Source organism: Pleurodeles waltl, chromosome 7 (assembly GCF_031143425.1).
Source record: "Pleurodeles waltl isolate 20211129_DDA chromosome 7, aPleWal1.hap1.20221129, whole genome shotgun sequence".
Taxonomy (NCBI): Eukaryota; Metazoa; Chordata; class Amphibia; order Caudata; family Salamandridae; genus Pleurodeles; species Pleurodeles waltl.
Window position 1 is genome coordinate 1,250,477,823 of NC_090446.1, and position 21,057 is coordinate 1,250,498,879.

Below are 21,057 nucleotides of genomic sequence, written 5' to 3' on the forward strand. Positions count from 1 at the left end.
GACAGGTTTAGTGATGGCTGAAAGGACACAAGAAGTGGTTTGTCATAGCATCCTGGCACAGAAAGGGGCATTTTGTGCAACTTATTTGAACCAAATGTTTATGTTCTTTTATAAAGAACTGTTGCTGTGAAGGACTTCACTGGAATACTTGGCAAACTATACAATAGACATGTATCAGCAGTGTCCCTGATGAATCCTCAACTACGGGCTCTGATTGGGCAATCTAACACCCTTGATGGGCTAGTTCTGATCCATTTCCTATCATCCTCTGCATACAGTGTAGGTGTTAAGGATGAGTGTACCAATTTATGCATCAGAGATATTTTCATTCCAATGAGATCTTTTATAGACTCCTAGAATGGGTGCTGGTTACTCCACCTGATGGTACCAGAGTAAATACTTTTGAAAAGATCTGGTTAGACTAAGTAGGACATTCAAAATTGATAATCTTATCTGGGGCATTTACATCCATCCAACAATATGTAAATTTGGATTCTTAATTACTAGAAGATGACTGGTAGGCTCTTTTCTCCACCCTGATTCAGGGAAGGTGTGGACCCTTGCTTATTTACATTATATTACTTACCATCTTCAATCAAGAACCACCAAGACTGCCAACTTAGGCTTTTCTGCCCTTTGTGCCTTTTCCCTCAAAACTGCAATCATCTTAAGGCAACATTTGACACCTTTTGCATATATATATTAAATGCATGTTGGAACTGTGGCTACTGAAAGGATTAGCCTTTTCTCCAGACAATTAATAAGAACGCTTGAAAGACCTACAACATGTGGCTCTGACATCAGCCAGAGAGACCTATGACCTCCAACTAGAAAGGTCAGCAGCAGAGATACAGTCCTTATTAAATACCAACTTCCCCATTCATTTTAGAGAGTTGGTGAGCAGAATTGTAAACCCATCCAATACTGCTGCAATAGTGCACTTTTTTAAGGCTGTCGGGCTGGATTTATAAGCACTTTCCAATCCAGAATATGGCCCTCATTATGACTTTGGTGGTCTATTCCGTAGACCGCTGAAGTCACCGCCGCCATTTGACCGCCAGTGTTTGGCCGGTCTTCACACCGCCATATTATGGCTGCTGGCTGTGCTCTGCCACTATTTGGCGGGGAAGCCGTCAGCAGCCATACTGGTCAGCAGTCTAGTGGTGCTTGCTCCGTCGCCACATCACAGCCTGCCGTATTACTACATTGTAAATGGTGTGACGGTGTTGTGTTGGTGGTGCGCTGGTGGTGGAGCTAGTGCCATGGACCCCCTTCCCTCCCGGATAACCACCGCGACCACCAGGTAGGGTGATCATCCGACAGGGGAGGGGGGTTTTAAGTGTTGTGTTCGTGAATGGGGGAGTGTGTGCGTGTGAATAGAGGGGGGGTTGTGTGTGTTAGTGTGCGTGCAAGTGTCTGTATGCTTGTGTGAATGAATGTATGTGGGGGTTGGGGATTTATGTATGCGTGTATGCGGGGGTGAGGGGAGTATGTGTGCGTGTCGTGGCCCTGTGTGCATGTGTGTGTGAATGAGTGAGCGTGTATGTATGTAAGTGTGGTGTTTGTGTGCGTGGATCGGGGAGAGGTTCAGTACGGGGCTGAGGAGGGTGGTACGGTGATTTAGTATGGCGACCTGGGGTGGGAGGGGGTGTCGCCGCTTAAAGGGGTGGGGGGGTCTTCAGACTGCCATATTATGACTGCTGGCTGTGCTCCACCACTATTCGGAGGGGAAGCCGTCAGCAGCCATACTGGCGGTCGGCAGTCTAGTGGAGCTTGCCCTGTCGCCACATCACAGCCTGCCGTATTACTACATTGTAAACGGTGTGACGGTGTTGTGTTGGTGGTGCGCTGGTGGTGGAGCTAGCGCCATGGACCCCGTTCCCTCCCGGACGACCACCAGGTAGGGTGATCGTCCGACAGGGGAGGGGGTTTTTAAGTGTTGTGTTCGTGAATGGCGGTATGTGTGAATGGAGGGGGGGTTGTGTGTGTGTGTACAAGTGTCTGTATGCTTGTGTGAATGCATGTATGTGGGGGTTTGGGAAGTATGTATGCGTGTATGCGGGGGTGAGGGGAGTATGTGTGCGTGTAGTGGCCCTGTGTGCATGTGTGTGTGAATGAGTGAGCGTGTATGTATGTAAGTGTGGTGTGTGTGTGTGCATGGATCGGGGGAGAGGGTCAGTACGGGGATGAGGAGGGTGGTACGGTGATTTAGTAGGGCAACCTGGGGGTGGGAGGGGGGTGTCGCTGCTTAAGGGGGTGGGGGGTTTCTGATGGGGTCAGGGGCAGCTCCTACATGGAGGGGGCTTGGGAGTCCTGTTGTGGCTTCAGGAATTAGTATTCCTGTCGCCAGTATCCTTACCGCCAGGGATTTTGTGGCAGGGCTGCCACCACGGAATCCTTGATACTCATTATATTGCAGGTGGTGTTAGGTGGACTGCCGGGTCAAAGGTGGTCAACCCTCGGCCAGGCGGCCTCACCTCCCTGGCGGTGCAGGAGGTGAACTGGCTGCGATGCAACCAGTTCACTGAGGAGGTCATTATTTGGAAGTCTTGCACTGCCATGCTGTCGGCGGTCTGACCGCAACCGCAGGCATGGCGGTGCAGGACCGCCAAGGTCATAGTGACCACCTATATTTGGAGTGATACCTTTAGCCATCCATTCATTCTTTTTGAGTGTCTTTGGTGGATTTCCAATACATTTGTCATTGATTGGTGCCATCCTGGTGTTGCTCTTTTTGATACGCAATGGCTGTCCCATCTCAGCAAAGCGGAGTGATGGAGCCTACACCTTCCCACCTGTGTGGTGATAGCATGATGCAGTACTATGGAGCTTCACTGATGGAGGAGCTTGAGCCGAATTGGTCATTGACATTCTGACCAATACGGACCTATACGCAGCCAATTTTCCACTGTCTGTGGTGCTTCTTCGAGCGTGCCCCAAAGGTGTGTCTTGCTGTGCAGCCTGTGACTTCCCTGGACATAGATCTGTTAATGTTCTCGCTGAGGGCTCATTCACAGACATGTTGATTGAGACTGCAGTTGATAAGCGAGGCATCCTATGAGCCACCACTTATGGATTTCCTGGCTCCTTCAACATCTGCTGCTGCCAGGAATGTAGGCCCTTCAGCCGCTCCTATGGTTGAGGCTTTGGCACATATATGCTCTGTGGATCATTTTGTTAACACACTGGTCAACTTGCCGCCTGCTGAGGTGGAATCCTTCTTGGCTTCCATCACCCTTGAAGACATCGGAGATTTACTGCATGCTAATAATTGTTGAATTAGATTGATTGGCATTTTTCTTTAAATTACTAAATTGCCCCTTAGTGCCTGTTGGCCTGCCTTACTTGTCATCTTTGACATTTTTATCTCTTTTATGTATATTTTGACCTGCTTTTAGTATTTTAAGTTTTGAGAGCATTTTAGTTTTAGAATTGCACTCTTGCCCTGACAATGGGGAGGGTGTTGTGGCTTCATTATACACTCTGGTCAGTGAAGGCCTGAGGCCTGTGCCCTTTCACCTACATATGTGCTCTGAGTTCAATTATTCGGTTTTATTAATTTTTGGTTAGCCTGCTTTCAGCTGGGATGTTTTTAATTCCTAATCAGCTGCAACTTTGTGATTCTGCGAAAACATTGTTATTATTATTCTGTGCATTACATTTCACCATGTATCTCTGTCCATGGCTGACAAGAACAGTCCATAATAATCCAGCTAGCAATTGTCACCACAAGAGTATGTAAACAGTCTGACACTTGGGCACATGCCAGTCAGGAGTTTTCACAGAACAAAAATATGTTTCTTATGAAAACACTGTACAGGCCAAGGGACAGCAGGGAGGTCATTCCAGCCAGGATTTCATCCATGCTGCATGCCATTTCATTGCTGACCTCAGCACTGTCTCTACAACTGACTCGGGAGACGGGGGCAGACCCCTATCTTTCAGATAATGGGGTGAGTTTTCCTCTCATGGAACGAGTATGGACTTATTGGGCTATCACTGCTATGCTGTAGCTTAGGGGTTAGGGGTTAGGTAGAATTCATCTATATATGTTATTCCAGTATTTTGGTACTATTCTAATTCGGTTATGTCTCATTGCCCTAATAATTGCAGGGCATATATTTTATTGTAGATAGCCTTCTTTACAATACCATTGACTATAAGAGGCACTCATCCTTGCAAAATCACCAACTTATAATGATACTGTGTGCAATTATTATGAGGACAATTTCCAGAGTACTTCTAGGTAAGTATTCTAGATGTACATTTATTATATGTTGTGACAATAAGAAAATACAATAATAGATATCATAAGTATTAGTGTCCTTCGGTAACGTAACAGAAATCGTATCCAAATGTACATAAATAACATAAAATGATACTCCAAAATTATAGTGTGATCCAAATTCAAAATCCCAAGTTTCTCAGTCCAAATTAAGTTATAGTCCTCCTTTTTCTCAGTCCAGATTGAGTTATAGTCTCCATCGTTGACGATGATTTGACTTTCTAGTTCACCGCCTGCCAACACGTGTTTCGTCTGGGTTTATCCCAATGACTTCATCAGGGCTGTAATTGTATACATATCTTTTGTTATGATTACAAGTGTAATTATTAAATATATAGTGCCACCACCAAGGTTGTATAGAGGATGGTGTGGATATTTGTTTTTATGAATACAACTCTTATTAAAGAGATAGATACCAACACCATTGTGCTATGTACGGTGGGATAGAACATGCTTATTTAGTGCTGTCTCAGAAATTGTTCTAGCCAAAATAAAGTCATAGAGTATGGTGTATCCAATAGAGATAAATCCATATGTGTACGTTAGAGGAATAAGATTTAATGAGTCACATTAAATTATTAGACCTGATTAATTAATTAGTGATACCCCTGGTGATATTATAATCATGAGAACCTGATTTCTTACCTATGGTAAGTAGATCCAGAGTTAGGGGTTTTATATAACTTGTTATCGTAACCCAATTGGATTTGTCTATTATAGAAAATACAGGGATCAAATAAATAACTATTATGTGGATATGTCAACGTTAGTAAGTAAGGTTTCACTTTTTGAAATCTCATATATATCTATACAACTTAAATTTCTGCTTCCACGATTAGTGATTAGCGTATAATTCACCGACCAGTCACCTCTATTCTTTTTGTATAAGTGAGCACCTCTACGCAAGATAGAACACTACAAATCTTGCTGTGTTAATTAGCTGTAGTGATATAATTTATCGTAAATAGATCACATTACTTCATGTCTTAATCTAAAAAACAAATATCCAAATAGAGAAAAATAATGTATTGAAAATTAGCTGTTATAGCTCCTCTTCGGGATAACCATAATGGTGCTTGCTGTCCTACATACAGAACCTAAATATCATGCTCTGCTGAAGGCTCACCTGCTGGTATAATGATAGCCCGGGTGCTTTTGGAATCGTATATAGCAGCCAAATGCGAGTACGCGTGGCGCTGTAAAAAGCATCAGCCAAACGTTGTAGGCGGCATTCCCCTCCCTATAAAAGATCAGGGGGTGGGGTGCTGGGGCGGCGCTTGCAGTCACGTGCGCTTGGTTACTAAAAGGCTGCATAAAAAAGGGACAAACGAATCCCGGCCGCCATATTGGTGGTACGATAGTACCGATGACTCGATATCTACTGCGTTGTGCTATCCAATCCATTTTAATACTAGTTACTACTTTATGTCTGTATATCGATAAAGCAAAAGGATTAATAGGCCGGTGGTTATACTAGAGATTATATATTGGTTTCTAACTCAATTAAAGCGAGCAGAAGGGTTTGAATCAAAATTATCTTGCTAATTCTTTGAAATAATGACAATTAAAACTAGATTGATGGTTTCCATATAGATGATGGGCTTACAGACTTGGGTTCTTATAAAGTTGTGCCTGTCAGGATGGTTATAATACATCACCATCAGGGGCCATAAAATTACTCAGATATATCCATGTATTAATGAGGAGGTTAGTAAGTGCTGGAGCAGAATATGGTTAGGGATAAGTGAACCTGGGGTAATGATCATGGTCTAGTGACATGTGAACCCCTCCAATAGTCATACTTTCATACAACAGGAATAGACGTTGACATTTAACAATGATCCTAGCTACATTTTTAGGCAACAAATCTTATTGTGCATAAATTACATAATATATAATATAAGGTCAATTGAAAATATTCCGGAACAATAACAAACATGTTTTCTGTACTTTGAATACATAGTCAATACAGTCATCTTATAATCAAAAGTGCTTGTCATATATCCATATATATATAATGGTGTTGTTAGTCTAAATCATATTTGGTGGTAAGGGATATGTATCAACCCAATCGGTTATGCTCATTATATATATACCAATAATATTATTTTTACCCCACCACCTAATTTCCAAGAAAATATTCAAGTTCCCTGTCCTGTTGAGACCAGTTTCCACTGCTTTCAATCGTAGTATCCACATGGCCTCCCTTCTCCTTAGTGTCAATTCCCTATTACCTCCTCTTGGGTCAATACAAAAATGGTCAATACCAAGGAACTCGAGTGATTTATAATGTCCTTGTAGTTCACACGATAATATATGTGCAATCAATGGGTACCTATAATCTTCATGTGCAAGTGCCCTTGTGTGTTCACCTATTCTGATTCTTAACGGACGAATTGTACTTCCAACATAATACCGTTTACATTTGCAGAGCAACATATATATCACAAAGGGGGTACCACAGTTAATATATGTTGTGATCTTAAAGATTTTTCTAGACATGTCTGTAAATTCTGTTCTCTTACCGCTAGCCCACTTACATACACTACAGTGACCACACTTGTGGAAGCCAATTATTCGGGATGACAGCCAATCCTCCTTAGTGTCATTTGGGGGATAACTAGGGCTTAAGATACTTCTTAATGTTTTACCCCTACGGTATGTAATCTCAGGTTTTTCACCAATAATGTCTTTTAAGGAATCATCTTGTGATAGAATATACCAATATTTGTGTATATACTTGCGCAATACTTTTGCATTCTGCGTATAGTCTGTAATAAGTCTAACCTTTCCTTGTTCATTAATGGAGTTTTTCTTAGGCTTCAGTGTATATTCTCTTTGTTTGTTTTTAGCTCGTCATTTTGCTCTATTGATGATACTTTTGTTATATCCCCCTTGCACAAAAAGTTGATACATATCCTCAATACATTCTTCAAAGACCTTATCCTCACTACAATTGCGTCTTGCCCTAATCATTTCACCATAAGGGATTGCTGATATTTGGTGATGCGGATGAGCACTTGCAGCATGCAGTATAGAGTTGCAGGCAGTTGATTTTCTATATAGCCTGCTCTGAATTCTGTTATTATTAACATATAGTTGTACATCCAAAAAGTCAATAGAGTGTTTACTATGTTGATACGTGAATTTTACATTCATATCATTTGCCTTCTTTATAATAAATGTATTGAAAACCATCCTGCAGCATAAATGTATTGAAAACCACCTTGCATCTTTTTATTTGGCCTATGTGTGTGTATGGGAACTTTTGCTTATGAGAGAAAGGAGTGAGACTTGTCGACCACAACTTCCTCTGAGAAGCCACAGAGTGTCATGCTTCAGGCTAACAGAAATCACCTTTTCTTTCAGGTTTGAGTGAGGTGCTGCTAGCTAGCCGAAAGGGTTGGGCTGACAGTTGCCAAGATGTTGTGGGATTGACTGAGTCACCCACAAACGGTGGTACTGCCAACACGTAATCCAGCAGTCTCGCTCTAATAATGTGAGTCCTATGACAGCAGAAGATGCCTTTTCCATGGGTTCAACAAAGGGGCAGCTGTATTTCCCCTACTGTCCGAGCCGCGTACCCCAGAGGGAAGGCAAAGAGTGTCCGGGGGAAATGGCCCACGGGTCCGGGAGCAGGCTTTGGCAACAGAGGGGCATCCGAGGGTGCTGAGTTGAGGCAGAGGCCCCCACCCACTGGCCACCAGTGGTCCTTGGTCCAACAGGAATAAGGTAGTGCAGGAGGGAGGCAGGGTCCATAGACTGGGTAGCCGTCTGGAATTCCAGGCCTCTTTGTTCAGTCTGTGGCCCATGGCTGGGAAGGCCTCAGTCGGCCGCCACTGGTGCTGTGTTGGGTGGGTTAGGTGGGTTGTTCTTCTGCCCACTGCCGCCGAGGCCCTGAGCATGGGCAGACGAGTGGTGCTGCAGGGCACTAGTTTCCTCTGCGGGTATATGATGCAAAGCTCGGGCCCGAATGGCTGATGATTGTTGGTGGGCATGCGAGTGGAGCCTCAAGGCTTCACGTTTGCCATCATGGCTGGTCCAGCCATGCCCCTCTTGTTCTTCGGCTATTTGCGCTGTGCTTCCAATAACTTTTTTTTTTTACAATTATTTCGGATTTCTACTTTTATTTTCTATATTTCACTTTTTTGGACAATACTTTTTCAGATACACATTTGTTTCCCCCAAACTTTCACTTTGTTCTATGTAACTTAGCAGTTTGTGTGACTGCAGTGTTTGTAGTTGCGTTCATTGCCTTTTTTTGTGTAAGTGCATGTGCTTTAGGGTTTCGGTGCCATCTGCACCAATATTGCTCTCTCCCTCTCACCCTCTCCTTTTTTTCTCCTCCTCCTCTGCGTTTCTTTTTCAGTTTTGTATAGCGACAAGACGACCAAAAGGTATTGGAGAAATTGAAGTACACAAAGTCACATTCCTCTTTATTAGGCACAGGGAGATTAAGTAATGTGTCCAGAATCACAGGATGTTGAGCCAGCACTGGGATTCCAACCTGGTTCCCCGGTTTCATAGTGACCATTAAGCAACATACCATCTTGTTCAATATTCTTTATATTAGGTTTGTATGTAGAGTAATATTAAGCATTTTTTTCAAACTTTCACTTTATCCTATGTAACTTTTTTCAGTATCACAGATTATTAAAGCAATCCATACTGTTTGTTTTTCTGCCTTTTTTCAGATTGCCATTTCTTTTGTCCAAACTTTCACTTTGTTGGATGTTATTTTTTTCTTTATGGCTGTATTAAAGCAGCCTACTTGACTGCATGTGTTTGTAGGTTGAATTCATTGTCTTTCTTTTTTTGTCTGAGAGTGCATGTGCTTGAGGGCTTCGGTGCAACCCGTACCCCTTTTGCTCTCTCTCTCTCACCACATCCATATTTCAACTCCTCCTTATCTTACCTGCAGTTTTTTTCTTTTTCTTTTTGTTTGAAGTTTTGTATAGTGACAATTCAACCCAAAGATATTGCAGCGCTCCACCTGAACACCAGTTACTTTACACAAGGTCATAGTCCTCTTTTTTTAGGCACAGGGAGGCTACTTGATTTGCAAAGAATCCCAGAATGTTGAGCCAACGCCGGGACCCAAACCCCGTTCCTCGGTTCCAAAGTCGATAGCCCTAACCATTATGCCACAAACACTATGAAATGGTCTGCATTCACCACATCATAGAGTGTTCTTTTATAGGCAAGGCCTGTTATCTTTGGCAATGCTTGTTTTAGTTTCACTAGCTACAATCCTTGTGGAAGGATTGATGGTTGTGATTTTTAGGTTTTGTTTGATGACTTGGAGCGCCAGGGTAATTTTTATACTGTAGGATTTGCGCATAAAAGCACACATGGGTCAGAGGAAGCACCGGAGATTAATGTGAGCAGTAGCACTTGCCTTGCACAAGTCATATGTTCGGAAAGATGTGCGATTATTGTGATTGTCAGTTCCTGCATGAGAAGTATGGAGAAGCAAGGGCCAATGGGCTAGCAGTTAGTGGGCTCCTAAAAAGCCCCTGTAGAGCCAGTGAGACCCAGTTTGTGCAAACAGCTGTTAGCGTGTCAGTCCTTAATAAGTAAACTTACAAGGTGACGCGTATAGGTCGATGAACCTTTTGATTCGCCTGGAGTATCTTAGCCATGGAGTGACCAATATTTTCAATAATCAATGCAATAACCATTAGACAAATCATTAATCAATAGTAATTAAAAGCAATAAGCATCAGACCATGGCCTTCCTGCCATGAACAATCACACCTCAATATACGTTTTAAGTCATTTTATTTCCCTATTGATTACAATACTAAATCATGAGATTAATTCAACGCAATTCAATTCAAATAAAACCCATAGCCAAAAAGAAACTAATCAAAGCTTGCATCAAAGTACATTTTAAAGCATTAACACAGGTCAATAAAAGAATCAAAGGCAATAAGTCATTCCTAGTCATGAAGTTCAGCAAAACAGTCCGTCAACCATTTATCTCTGTAATCTGTCAACGTCATGTAAGGAAACCCTCATCTAACCCAGATTAGCATCAGCATGTGGGACTTCATGCAAAACAATTTAGAATACAAGAATTTAGGAAATGTATCTAGCTAAGAACACTATTTAGACAGTGCAGTTGGTACCTAGAAAGAAAAGGCATAAAAATTACATTTCAGTCATTGTCATATCTACCTATCCATGGAATGGGTCAGCAAAGGAGTCAGTCTTCGTACTCAGGTCATTAGTCGATCAGCATCACATCAGGCTCTCAGAGAGAATGAGCCCAATGACAGAATCCAGAATCTCTTCTTCTCAATATCGCAGTTCATAACGGGGTAAGATCTGAAATCTTTTCCCTCTGTTACGTTGTTATATCAAAGTCACCTAGATTATCCCCCAATTTCCAATTGGTCAATTAATCACAGGTTATTGCCCTAACCAATAATGTCTATGCACAAAATCTATGAATTCTAATATTTCACAGTTCACATGTCGTTGATTAGTCTGCTTTATGATGTTCTCATCTTCCGGCTAGTCAGGGATCAAAAATGTTGCATCTTCTTCCCCAGTCAGCGTCTTCATTGTACGAGTCCTGGGAAAGTACATCTAGCACACATTACACACTTTTCAATACATTCAGGAGACATCATCTCTTGTCTGTCAGTTCCCATAGACGTTCCAGTTAAGCATTTTATTAAACAATGAGCAGTTCACAGTTGGTTCATTTTGTCAGCATTTTTCCATTGAATGTTAAAAAATTCAGCTTTCTCTGTGAGGCCTGGCAAGATTAGGCCAAGACACTTGCTAAGTTAAGGCCTACAATTATGCAGAACATAGATTATAACTCTCAATATGAAATGTTACTACATTAATCTAATAAGTTTTCAATCTTTCATGTATGTGAATCACTCATTTGATACAATTCGTAAATACTGGTGGCCATTCTCCGAGGTCACAATTTCAAACGTGCACATTATTTTTCCCTATGTTATTCATTTTCTACTAAATTGATTATTCAGAACACATAAACATTCATTAATAATTTCTAATTAAGACATTTGCGTTAACACAGCCATCACCTTTCGTCCTTGAGCATTAGGTTTGAGTAATATAGGAAACCATGCTTTTGAGAAGCATGTGACAAAATCTAGTTGAATAGAAAGTGTAGGACCTAATCATAAATCCACAGAAGCTAGTCTATTTATTTATTACATTCCTGCTTTCCTACTACACCAGCCATCATCCATTTCTAACCTTTGCCCAGGAACATGCATTTTAACAGGTTGAAGCTACTGCTATAGCAGTTCTGACGAATCCCTCACATTCTTACCTGACAACCGGACAGCTTTCCCCAGACTTGTTAGGGCTCTGCATGGCATTCACAGGAACCCTGACCCTGAACCTGCAAGTGAACAATCAAGACATTTGTAACTGGAAAAAGACTTGTAAGAGAAAACCTCAAAAGTGAAATTTGTGATAGGTGCCATATCAAATCCAACTAATCATAGAACTAGTGTGACAGTGACTAGGACATGTAATGTCCTGGATGTTAAATGTCATATTTCATACGAGCAGCTTTCTGAGAAAAAGTATTTCCTGGTAATTTTATTCTGCTAATTAGTCTGAAAATACTGAGCTTTCATTCATATAAAAGGGCTAACGTTGTTCTAGAATCCTAAAGATGAAACCAATCAGAAACTGAGATTTAATGAATCGCTAAGCATGCTTCACAGTGAACTTAATATAGACTTGAACAACCTATTGGCTATTTATGTATTTAAGCTTTAAAATAGCATAGGCTAGTTAGAACCTAATAGAATCCAGTGCACAGAACAGTTAAGTTTTCATGAATGTGCATATATGAGACAACCCGATTCAAGTACAGCTAGCGGGGAGAATAAATACTAAATATCAAAAGGGGACCAATGAAAGATGTGAAGGTGCATATGAGAGGTAAAAACAATTTGAGGTATAAAATCGAAATATTAGAGGAGATGAAGAAATTGGTCAATCACCTGAAGCAGTCACCAGATGGCATGGATTTATGGCAGTTACATACAAACCGGCTACAGCAAGCTTTCGATATCCTAATACCACAAAAAAACTAAACAGTACAAAAGAAAACAAGCACCTTGAAGAAATACAGAACTAAGGGCCACATATACAAAGATCCGGTATTGCGACTCGCAATTTGCAAGTCGCAATACCGGATGTACAACAGTCTACTTTACACTGTTTGCGATTCCCAATGGGGTCGCAAATGACCTACCTAGAAAAGTTTTCTTTTCATTTTTTCAGAGCAGGCAGTGGTCAGTGGGAACACTGCCTGATCCGAATAAATATTTTCGCTGCCATTCACTTCCTATTTGTGAATGGGTTAGCACCAGTTTGGAACTGCTGCTAACAGCAATTGTTTTGTGACCGCATTTGCGGTCACAAAACAATCATACATACCATTTGGATTCGGTATTAGGAAGGAACGCCCTTGACACACCCATTCCTAATACGGAATCGCAAAACCCAAACTGCAATTCCTTAACAAGTTACTGAATCGCAGTTTGGGCTTTGTACATCCCAAAAAGCATTTTTCAAGGCACAAACGGGCCGATTCTGCTAATTGGGCCCTTTGCGACTTGAAAAATGCTTCGTACATCAGGCCCTAAATGAGATAAAACAACAAATAAGAAGGGTGCAAAGAACCTGGCTCAAATCAAAACATTCAAGACAATTTTAAACTACACAAATGTAACAGAACATCCAAATTAACAATAAAAAAGGCTAAATAAAGGAACTACTCAGACAGAATTCAAAATGCTATATCTGCAAATAAAGAATTTTATAAAATTCTCAACGAATTTGGCAAACCTGAATGCATGGAAGGAACTCATCCCATTAATCAAGATTTTGCAGACAAACTGGCAAATCATTATACAACCAAGGCAGACACATTGGACTCCTACTTAAAACAAAGGAAACCACCAGCACCAAACCATTTCCCAAAATTCCCTCCAAGAATAAGCCAACACAGCCTCTGCACTCCTTCAGACAAATATCACAAAGTGAATTTATGGATCTGGTCAAAGCAAGCAGGCCTTCCGGCTGCCATTCTGACCCTTGCCCGCCACACATCTTCAGGAACATTCTTTTATCTACCTCTGCTGCCACACCAGTAAGAAGAATCAACAATACTTCTTTAACTATGAGAATCTTTCTGAAGATCTTAAAAAGGCATGCGTATGCCTATTATTAAAGGCAACATACCTGGACCCTGTAGTGAAATGTGTGTTTTGACCACTGACTTCATGTTGCACCACTTTGCACTTTGCTTAGCTGCCCACCATCAAATTAGTGGTCACCAGTTACAGCCATTTGGTATTCAATTTAGCCTTAGCTTAATTCTACCTATTGACTTTATCGTAGCATTAGACACTGCCATGTTAAAGGCTGCCCATAATTTTCCACACAGTAAACTGTGCATTCTGCCTTGTTTTTTCACAAACGCCCTTGGTTGATAAGGATGTTCTCGGACGGTGGGAACGGCCTTGCTTTGATTTGACATTTTAGGATTGTGGCCAAACCCCAACGTGTTATTTTCAAAGCATACCAACTAGCAAGCATGTCTGAATACTTCTTGCGCAACAGGAGGGTTTTTTCCAGAAAGCTCTTTCATGTTTTTAAAGATATAAAACAGACCCAGTGCAACAGTGAGGGATTCAGAGGCAAATTTCGCCCAGATGTCACAATTCATTGAAGATAACTTCATACTTTCAGATTACCAAACTAGATTCCGCCCAGGAACAGGCACTGAATCTGCCCTCATCGCCATCTGGGATGATCTTTAAAACACAATAGACCGCAATGGAGTTGCTGCACTACTTCTCCTGGACCTCTTAGCTGACTTTGACAGAGTTGACCATGACACTCTAACAAAAAGACTCGGCAAGCCGGCATTATGGGGACTGCTCTCGACTGAATCACATCCTACCTTCAAAACAGCGCTAATGTCATCCATACTCCCCCTTTCTCATCCAAACCCTAGTCCACGAAAGCAGGGGTCCCTCAAGGCTCAATCATCTCACCATGCTTTTCAACACCTACATGAGCTCATTACCAACAATGATCAATGGATTTCAGCTCACATGCTACAACTATTCAGATGACACACAAATACTCCTTCTACTGAAATGCCCCAAAGACATCGCAAATGGACAAATCTTAAGTTGCATCAGAGCCTTTGATCAGTGGATGACATTGAGCCATGTTAAACTGAATGCTTCCAAAACAGAAATAATCACCCATATTTCTGTTTCTTCATAAATCACTGCAAAATCATTGTGCTGACTTTTTGTTTTCAGTTACTGGGAAGACAAACAAACAGACTGAAGATCAACTGAGTAATAACCATAAATTATTTTTCACACACCACTATGCTTCAATTCACCAAGGAGGATATTTATTATATAAAGAACAATCTCAAGCTTTCAATATCAAGGCATGGACGTGTGAACATATAATTTATGGGACAATTTAACAATCCCTGATCATGATAACACTCTCTGCCTTAATTCCATATGCAAAAGCCACAAAGTGTTATACTCTATTGCAAGCTCCAGAGGGGAGGACTAAACTATGCCAAAGCTTTGCATTCACATTTTATTAATGTTTTTGATTGGCTTAAATAAAGTGTTTTAAAGGTGGAGCCATTCAACCAATCAGCTACCCCCATAATTTGAATAAGCCATGTGAACCTACTAGAAAAGATGTTGTTGCCAACACTCCTCTGACCCAATAAGTGCCAATCTTCTTAATACCAATTCATACCCCAGGCATAATCCATTCTTCCCACCTGGCCAAGGTAAGTGTTGAAAGTAGAGTGAAAATGTTGATAAACAAAATTAGCTCTAGTCTTGATATTCTGGGTCTGTAGTCCCTTGTTCTGGACACGTATTCTTTTCAGATTTTTTTAAACACTGAAGCACACGGAGATGGGGATTTTCTGGAAAGTATAGATAACATACTGATCTTGTAGATGTTTTAGTTCTCCTGGAAATGACAAACGTTACCCCATTTGGAGTATACAGTCACCTTTGAGAACTAACACCATAACATCAGCTATTCACTTACATGATATTAAACAGAGTAACATAGATAGTTTGCCTAAAATCCGCTAGTGAGACAAATTGCATTAGCTGGCCATGCCTCCAAAGTTTGAGAATCACAGTAACATCCCACAGAGAACTGTACTTGGAGGAACTAAAACATGGCCTGCAGAGACAGCGGATCTGTAGGCATTTGTAGCCCCTGAATCACCAATTCTGAAAAGAAATTGAGAACTGCAATCACATCTTCCCCTATGTTATTCAAGTGCCATTCAAGACACCAAGCAACCAATACTGTCTTTAAGGATCTATATCTGTTAAGCTCCAACATATTTCATTACCAAAGAAGTATTTTACAATGCGCAAGGCAGGTGCAATCACTCCTCGAAATTTGCCATTCCATCAAACAAAGTTGTCCAGAAACTACCCACAAAAGAACCTCTTGCAGGGGGTTATTCAGAATTAGACGATCCTCTGGGATTAAAGCTGGAGAGGCTGAAAACAGCTCCAGAGGAACCAGGAACCACAGTTGTTATCACCAGAAGGGAGTCACCAACACCAATTCTGCGTGATGTTGTCTGACTTGAGGCAACTTGAGGTATTGTGACAAATGGATAATAAAGATGATACTGCCAATCCTGAAGAAATGCATCTCTGGCTTTTGCATCTGGAACCAGACCCTAGCTGAAGAATTGTTGTAGCTGGAAACTCAATGGAGACGCAACCACGTCTATCCTGCAAGAACCCCAAATCTTCATCACTTTCAGGAAAATATTGGCAACCAGATTCCAACAGCTGGAATTCCATAGGCAACTCAAATTCCAATCTGCTACTACATTGTTCTTACTTGGCAAGTAATCCGCTATCAGCAGGGCCACTGGAATTATGCAATTGTGCAGCGATTTTCACATAATTATGAATTTGATGCATTTGCAACACAATCCATCATCTGCCACATAATCTGTAGATTGTAAACAAAAAAATTGTTCCTAGCTTGGACTGTTCAAAAGTTACCAAAAGTGCAGCAACATGCTTTGCTGTGCAGTGGAAGGCCCTTGGCAAAGGTTGACTACTTACATTTTTGTTGTTATATTGCTATATTTGGGTGCTAAACTTATACTAATGAGCTGCAACAATGCCAAAACAATGTTAACTAGTTTGAAAATGACAAATGAATGAAGTAATACAATCACAAAATGTGTTGCACTACGCTGCGTAATTTGCCCTAACTTGCTGCATAATTAACTCCAGTCTGTCACAAAACCTGGTGCTCCCCTGCTGCACATTTTCAGTCGCCCTGGCTATAAGGCAGTGTGCTAAAAATGCTTCATTAGGTTTGCCTACATCTTGGGTTTTGTTTCTCCTAGTCTGTTGGTGTAGTATGCAACTAAAACTTTGTCTATTTTCAGAGGTATACAACATTGTTACCTGTGTTTCATCCACATCTCATAGTGTAGGACTCAATGGAAACTCCACACATTTGACATTAAGCCGATGTCAACGTTTGGATTGAGGGTGGGGGAATTTTGCATAACTTGTTTTTGTGCAGTTATGTGAAATGTCTGGAAATAAAGCAAAATTACAGGTCATTACACAAAATGGAATTCTGTCATTTAGTACTATATTTTAGTCAGTCATAACTTTATTTCGATCTACACCGATCATAAAAGTACAGAGACAAAAACTTCCTTTAAAAGAAACAAATATTGCACGTTAGAATCACACGTGTACGTTTTTTTTTTTTCACATTACCCACCCCACTCGCACCCAACGGATATTCTATGTTATTGCACAAATTGCTGAAGCAAGTAAGAACCACTATACCATAGTGATAACATTCCAATTGTCAAGCTAGATCCCAGGGCAGATATGCACCAAGCAAAGTGAATGTACCAGTACAACCACCTTTCTTCACACACTCCCAACCTTCCCCCCTCCTTCCGTACCCCCCCCCCCGAGGTTGCCAAAATGACCCATGGCAATGTAAAGTGTCAGTGTGTTTGGGTAAGAAGGAAGACATAATAAAATACCGTAACCCAGTCAATTAAAATACACAAGCGTTAAAACTAAATTACCAATGAAAAACTTCCAGTATGGATTTATTGCATCATGGAGTAAAGGGAACATCCTTATACCCCCTTATTACTGGTCCCGGGGGTCCTTAACATCGGAGCATGGATGCACTTTGAACACCAGATCCAACTTGCCTGGAGGTATCTCGCAACAGCAACCACCACCAACCTGGAGGTGTCAGTCATTAAAATCCTAAGGGCAAACAGGTACCTCCTTGTGCCCAGCATTCTACATAAGGGTAATAACCATTTTCTCCTCTCGGAACAGTACGCTGGACAGAAAATAGAAGATGGGATATAGATTCAGATAGCCCCCTACAGGCTGGGCACTCAGTGTTCTTGCTTTTCACATTGGCCCATTTATCACAAAAAACCCTAATGTGTAGAGTCTGATATCTGAATTGAAGAAACAATTTCCGAGCTTTAGAGGGGGTAATATCAATCAATCCCTCATAGCTGGGTAGCATTTTAAAATTCAGAAACTCCAAGGGCAGGATGCCCCTGCTGCTGCACTAGGTTTCTTCCTGAGCATACTCCTAGTAGGCTTCCTTAATGTGCATTTTAGAGATGGAGGTAGGATCCTCCAGGGCTGCCCAGAATTTTTCCATCCCCAGCTTCCTAAGTGAATACCTTACATGCGTAAACCATGGTATATCCTGGGCACTAGACAGAGCATAGAGATCCTTAAGGGGCTCCCTATATGATCCTAGAACTGGCAAAGTCCATACCCTATACCAACAAAGTAAAGGCCTGAGCTAGACTTTCCAAGATGTTTTCCTAAATGCCAGTTCGAGGAATAGTGGAGTCAATGGCATACTCATTGGAAGGGCAAATAGGAGTCTAATATATGTACTTTCTGTGGACAGTAAACTATAACAGTTTGCACAGCCCCAAATCTCTGCTCCAAAGAAGACAGCTCCCAAAGCCTTTATATTATATATCTTGATCGCTGGGACAGCTGTAAGTTTTAACAAAGGTCTTCAGCAATCTTGAGGAATAGTGTATCAGCAAGCACTCTGATTTCTAAACCTGCACAGACCAGTCCAAAATGTATCCCTAGATAGTCAAAACTGGGGGCCTGCTCTATTTGGTCTGCATGTACATTTTGTTTTTCAACTATTGGATTCTAGCCTTCGACCGTTGCAAAAAGTGTTAAAATCAACCAAAAACTGTTGGAGTCCCTGTAGCAATTTAGAGATCAGGAGAGTGTCATCCCCAAAAAGCAAGGAGGGCACTCTCCTGCCCACCCCCCAAACCTGAGAGCGTCACAACCTTCCTATCCAGCCATTTCACAGCATCATGATATAGAAAGAAAACATGGTGAGGGCCAGTACACAGCCCTGCCTGACCCCCGCTGGGTGCTTATTGGGGAGATAAGCTGCCCCTGCTCCACCAATCTGACTCTTACATAGTTTTCTTCGTGCAACCTTACCAATATTGCAAGTAGGTTGGGTGGAATGCCCATCCTATCCAATGTTGAGCAAAGCATGGCCCTAGGGGCAAAGTCGAAAGCTACACGTAGGTCAACAAAAGCAAAAAAAAAGTCGGCCCACGTTAGCAGCTACAGACTTCCAGTAAAAACAGCTAAAACGGAAGATTTGATCTACTGAAGTGAGGATGCATTTTGTCGTTAAAAAAAAAGCATGATAACCACAAGTTGCACCAGCTACAGTCGCTAGCATTCTAGCTGTTAGTGTTATTATCGAGCACTCACTTTAAACTTTTGCCACAAATGGAGAGTATTTACATGATGTGGCATAATTTTGGAAAGTTCCAATAACAAGCTGTTAGAAATTGGGTCTCTAGTTGGCAGGGCTATTGCACCCTGTCCAAGTAGAGACCATAGTCCTAGTCAGGGTAAGTCAGTTACACTTCCTAAATTAACTTGTGCTCACCCTCTGATGGCTTGGCATGAGCAGCCAGACGTAACCTAAGATGCAATCTGTAGAGTATTTGTGCAACACTTGAAAGATAGTAACACCACAAAAAGAGTCCAGAACAGTTTAGAAATTTTTTAGATATTTATCTGAATAAACTTTGAACCAAACAACAAAAATCCATTTACACTTGACGAGGTTATTCCGGTTCAAGCATAGTTTTGAAAACCACACTGCTTAAGAAGATGCAGGTGCTCCCTTTCAGGAAGTTATGGTAAGTTCTCTTTAGAGGAGTACTAGGAAGCACTCACAATTGTAGTTCAGATGTGGTCTCCTAACCGGAATGGGTCGCAGGAGATCTCAGCTCCTTGGCCCCTCGAGATTGGAAGTCAGTGCAGGGCAAAATCACACAACAGGCAGCCCAGAGTTGTGGCGCGGGTTCCCACTGGGTATGTATGTAAGGAGGCTGAACAGTCAGCCTGCTCCCCTTACTCACAGTATCTTGTTGGTGTCTGGACGGCTGTGTGTAGATGAAGAACTAACCATGCTGACTTGGTGAATGAAGATGCGCCACATGTGCTGGCTTGGTGAATGAAGAAGCGCTACACGCGTTGGCTTGGTTAACGAAGAAGCACTACATGCCCTGGCTTGGCCACTCAGAAGCACTTGGACCACGCTGACCTGGTAGGCAAAGAAGCGCTAAACATGCGCTGACTTAGTGTGAGGAGGCACTCGGCCTCAACTGACTTAGTAGGCGAAGAAGTGCTCTGTATATGCTGGTCAGGTGCAGCACGTCACACACACGGAGCAGTCAGACACATGGTTCCTCATTGAGAAGCGCTGCTACGGGATTCACGAGTGACAGAGACCCACTGCAGCAGCGTGCAGGTGAAATCTTTGATGGCCCTGGGTATTACTTGAGGTGTCCTTAGAGGCTGTAGAGAAGCAGCAGGCCAACGCAGCAGAGTAAGTTGCAAAGTGGCAGACCCTCCTAGCAGCACAGCAATCGGCAGGCCAGCACACAGAGCAGTTAGCAAAGTGGCAGTCCCTCCTGGCAGCACAGCTCCACCTCTTGGCAAAGTCTCCTCAGGGCCCCAAAACTGAACTGATTTAGTGGGGTCTGGAGTCCAGTACTTATACCATAATGTGTCTTTGAGGTGGGGGGAGACTTCAAAAGAGGCCTTTGAAGATCACAAGGTCTATTTCCTGGATCCAGACATTCTAAGGGGGGTATGCAGCCCTTTGTGTGAGGAGAGCCACAGCCCTATTCAGGGTCAAGTGTTAGCTCCACCCACCCCTCTAGCCCAAGAAGACCTATCAGCCTAGTGATGGACTATCAAGTTGCAAATTTCACATCCAAGCTCCCTGTGTGTGTGACTGTCTAAAGGGAATGCACAAAGCCCAGATGTGATCTACCCCAGAAGTGTATTCAGAGACAGGCAGAAGCACAGAATGATGGAGGTAAGAAAATGCCAGCTTTGTAAAAGTGGCATTTTCAGACTTATAATTTAAAATCCGACTTCACCATAAGTTGTGATTTTAAATTGTGAGTCCAAGGACACCAAACTCCACATTTCTATTTTGTCCCAATTGGAAATTACACTTAAAAGATGTTTTAAGGCAACCCCAATGTTAACTTATGGAAGAAAAGTCCAACTTTTTAAATACACTGCACCTTCCCTTGGGACTGACCAGGGTCTACCTACCTCAGGGGTGACATATGTAATAAAAACAAA

At 42.0% G+C, this 21,057-nt stretch overlaps 1 protein-coding gene across 2 annotated transcripts in view; it reads right to left on the reverse strand.

Moving 5' to 3' along the window:
* The window catches only part of LOC138246130 (manganese-dependent ADP-ribose/CDP-alcohol diphosphatase-like), a 184,303-nt gene that overhangs the window by 153,205 nt on the left and 10,041 nt on the right, over window positions 1–21,057 (reverse strand). Inside the window, exons 2-3 of one of the 2 annotated variants that reach the window (XM_069200398.1) lie at window positions 16,801–16,934; window positions 11,604–11,675 (exon numbers count right to left, since the gene is read on the reverse strand). The gene's annotated coding sequence lies outside the window, so the exon portion shown is untranslated. The remainder of the gene's footprint in view (window positions 1–11,603; window positions 11,676–16,800; window positions 16,935–21,057) is intronic. The other variant, XM_069200399.1, reaches the window with a different exon arrangement.